Source organism: Mytilus trossulus, chromosome 5 (assembly GCF_036588685.1).
Source record: "Mytilus trossulus isolate FHL-02 chromosome 5, PNRI_Mtr1.1.1.hap1, whole genome shotgun sequence".
In the NCBI taxonomy this organism is placed as follows: Eukaryota; Metazoa; Mollusca; class Bivalvia; order Mytilida; family Mytilidae; genus Mytilus; species Mytilus trossulus.
Window position 1 is genome coordinate 79,276,830 of NC_086377.1, and position 4,535 is coordinate 79,281,364.

Genomic DNA, 4,535 nt, shown 5'->3' on the forward strand with positions numbered 1-4,535 from the left:
AATATTATAAGTTTAGACATTCCCTTAGACTTACCGCTTAATACAAATGTATCTACAGAAGGTAATTCTCTCCTGTAATATGCTCTCTTCAATTTTTCTTAGATGATGTATAATGAAAATCTATAACACTTGGCCTAAATAGAGTGAATTTGTACCCGTAAGGTAGCTCCCGACACTAAGGGAGATAACAACGTTTTACTGATGTAAAACTGGTTCCCATTAAAAAATTTAGTATATATCGCCTGTATATCTAGGTCACGGTAACAGTTCCGATGTCGTCTGTTGACAACGTGTGTAAACAACTTCTAAGTAACAGCTCGTCGCTCAGAAGAAAGGAAGGTTTATCATAAAGGATATACATGCGTTCTTTTAAAATAAAGAATATGAATAGCTTCAGCCTGAAAGTTCACACAGTATTGAATGATTCTCAACTTATAAAGTCATATGATATAAGTTTTCGGAAGTTGGAGAAATTCGGAATCCGATCACAGTGATCTTTCGTATGACGAAACCTGGGAAGAAGGTCGACGGCTAGCTCTAGCATCACCTACCACAGAATATGTTCGTTAAGAGTAAATCCCCTGCGGATACTGTCTGTGAACGGAAATACGAACTTCAAAGCTTGAACCAGGAGGGCATTTTGTCCATACCATATGATGGCATGTCGTTGTAGCTGCAGTGCATGTAACCTGCATATCATACACGTTTAACAGTGTAGAAACGAGGGAAAACATGGGACTGGTGAATTTGTTATCAATTCAAAAGCTGTACATGGTAAGAGTTCAATTTTCTCCTTATTATATATTCTCTTTAAACATTTTACTGGGTGGAGAAGGTGTATGGTTTCATGTCTTGAATAAATGAACCTGCCCCACACCTCTCTTTTTCTTTCTTCAATTCCCCTCTTTTATGGTCTGGGGTTTATGTGGTTTGAGGGTAAAAAGGTTTATTTTGAGGGGAAGTGCTGCCCAAATTTTTTATGAAGCTGAACTTAGTAATTTTTCTGGAATTTTGCCCCTGGAAGTTATTTATCATTTTGGCAATGAACACAAATACATCTATACATAAGGGGCTTTTTAGTTTCGCTTTCAAAAGGGGAGGATTAATTTGTAAACACTTATTTGATAGCAATTATATAACCATAAATAAAATTAGAATTGAAAAAGTAAACAAATGCAGTCACAATGATTCATTCACAAAAATAATAGTTTTACAAACTTAAAATATTATTAGTTTTCTTTATTTTATAATCAGAATTTTCATATTAAGTCATCTTTTGCATGTGATCAGAGACCAAGTGGTCTGATAGTCATACCTTACATATGTAGTCATTTAAAAACACCTAGAATCATGTGTATGCAGGATAATCTATGAAAGCAAAAAAGAAAATTAAGAAGGGGGCACCCACCCTCATTCCTCATTATTAGAAATGAATATGAGTCTGTGATCTACATTGAATATGTATAAGAATAAAGGTACACATTAAATTCACAATCATATTATATAAATATAACTTGAAAAAATAATTGAATATCCCAAATAAAATTATGAACTCAAGTCTGAATAGTTTATAATTTGTCTAATTAACCAATACATGTGCAGACTTACATTTCATATCATATTTTTCAGGAATGATACATGCAGGAATTTGTGCCACACATTTCAACAATTTCCTTAATGGATTGAATGTACTTTCTGTGAATTCACAGCCATACTTAAAGAAAAAGGAGAATGAAACTGGAAAGAAAATATTTGCAGTTGCAAAAGAATCCTGAAAATAAATTCAAAAGAAGAAACAGTTTTAAACATGGTTAATTTAATGAATAATTGGAAGGTAATTAAAACCTTTAGTCATATACATGTGTAATTTCAAAGGTTTTTTTTTATAAGTAGATATAAAGTATAATGAGGACCATAATTATATTCATATTTGCATGTAAGCAGTCATAAAAGTGAATTAACAGATCTTGGTAATAATTTCAAGTTTAGGGTCAATATTTCAAAAACAATTTTGTGGTAAAGCATTGTTATATATACTTGAAGACTTTCATGTATAGAACATGACAGAATTTGTTTCAACAAAAATATTGAACTAGAATTATTTATTAAATGAAATCTATATTAACAGATTAATGTATAATTTCAACAAATTTAAGGTAACCTATTTGGTTTTGAAAGCCTTTATACATACTATTATTACAAATTTCATAGTTAACAGCCTGAGTTTCCAGTTAATTTTAAATGTAATATGTTTTAGCTATAGTATTTGAACACTGCATGCACTTTCATTTATATATATATTATATAAATTTGATTATTTAATTTTTGTTATATTTGTTATCAATTGTAGGTCTCATTGTCATCATTTAACAGCAGGTTATTAGCAGCAGTATTTCAGAAAAATGAAGGATAGCTGTCAATGGTAAATACATACATTTTAGGATAATTACATGTAGTTACCTTTGAGAAAAAAAAAACTTAGGTTTCATTTGAGACTTTTTAATCTGATAACGGTGTTTTTCCGGCATTTACAACATTTTTTTTTGGACAATATATTTAGTAGACAACTATAAAATGTAGGATCATGTAAATTTGTACACAGATGTCACTGACCTACATTTTCCACTTCACTGACTTTTGTAACATTAAAAATCCAATTTCATATACAACAAATGTATATCTCAGCAACTAAAAGGTGTCAGATCATGCAAACTTATATATACTCTCAGAGTCTCAGTTAGTAACTCAGCCTCCAGACAAAAGAAGGTCACAGTGATCACATTTTACACTATTGATTTGTACTGTATTTTACATCTTAAATACAAAGTATATAATCAAGACTGTCACTGGTTCTTATGTGCCACAATTATGACAATGAAGATAACTTCGTTATGTAGATAACTTATGTTTATCACAAACTTGGTCGCATGCTGCATATATATGTAAATTTATACCAACAAGAACAGTTCAACTGTATTGATTTAAGGTAGACAGTAAAGGTCACACCTATTAAATATACATGTAGACCTTGAATTTGCATTGGACACTATAAAGCTGCCTATAGCATATATATTGTCAATGATTGCATTCCAAAGTGTCATTGTACACAAAACAAAAACCACTCAAAAGGATGTCCATCATATGCAGAAGCAATATAAAATGCATACCCATCAGCTGACCTAATTATTGCAATCACTTCAAAAACCTGGCCATATATCATATTATAAATCATTTATACCCAGGAGCCCCCTTAAGGAGTACCTTTGTTAGTCAGGTATAATATAATCTTTTTAAATTGATGTTGTAATGCATGATTGGATTAATTTTGCACTCACTGAAATAATATATAGATTTAGTAGTTTATTTGTATATATTACACCTTTTCATTACAAATAAATAAATTAAATTTTCAGGTAAATGCAGCATCAGAATATTCCCTAGGAAAGTTTACCCAGAGAGTTTGGGAAAGTATAAATAAGAAATTAGAGTGGGAAACAGATAACCAGAAAACAAAGATTTCAAAAGAAAAGAATTGCCACTAATAGTAATATGATATATCTGACTGGGAGCAACATGTACTATTCAATATGGAAGGTTTGACAATTTTGACTGAGAACAAAGTGAACTCTAATAATGCTATGACTATCAATCAATACTTGACTGAAACAGAGGAGTAAACTATTTACATATTTGTAAATATAACAGTTATATGTTTGCTTGATTATTGAGGCATTCAAAATAAAGGAAGTTGAAAAACCTTTGAAAAAGTTATAATTTCAGAATTGTTTGGTTATGTTACTATGACAACTGAAATATATAATGTATTGTCATTATGCTTCATCAACTTAAATCATTTATTGAGGAAAAGGTGACAAAGTCTTTTTATCCATTTACTTGCATGACTGTTATCTATGAATCGATAATTTAAAAAAAATAAAATATTTGGTGATTTTTGCTATTCTGACTAATTTATTTTGCTCATTAATACCACAGTAATGCTAAAACAAGCTGCATTATAATGTATCATAGTATTTGTTTACATTTACATAGAAGCCATGTGTTGTTGCTCTAAAATCATGGGATTTGATCTTCTATTGTCTGTTGGGTTGTAACTCTTGCACATCAGAACAATGCAAAAACTTGAATTTTCCAACTTCATGTCCTGTTGCCATGGTAACCGTTGTTCATAGAAACAAAATAAATGTTCTCATTTCATTGCCTTTGGAAACTGTATTATTCTGTGTTAGTTTAACTAAGGATATGACAACATATGTCACACTTTGGTGAAGTTTGGTCACCAATGATGAATGATATACAAAAAACTGCTGTTGATCACTGTTTCGTTAGGGGTCACAAAAACGTTTTTGGGGCAAAAAATAGTCTGGTGACCCATATTTTTTTTTATTTCTTTTCAAAGCTCATTGTAATGACCATCTTATGTCAAATTTAAAAAAATATTCATTGGACCATTTTTTTGGAAATTTAAGAAAAATAGAAGTTTTTAACAAAATCTGTGTTTTTTTTGTGGTGCAGTG

The 4,535-nt window shown here is 30.5% G+C and overlaps 1 long non-coding RNA gene across 1 annotated transcript; it reads left to right on the plus strand.

Annotated features, from left to right (window-relative positions):
* The first annotated feature begins 546 nt into the window (after window positions 1–546).
* Window positions 547–4,214, plus strand: LOC134717491 (uncharacterized). Its single transcript, XR_010107342.1, has 4 exons — window positions 547–774; window positions 1,630–1,834; window positions 2,351–2,422; window positions 3,414–4,214. It is a non-coding gene; the product is annotated as an uncharacterized LOC134717491 (long non-coding RNA).
* Window positions 4,215–4,535: the final 321 nt, after the last annotated feature.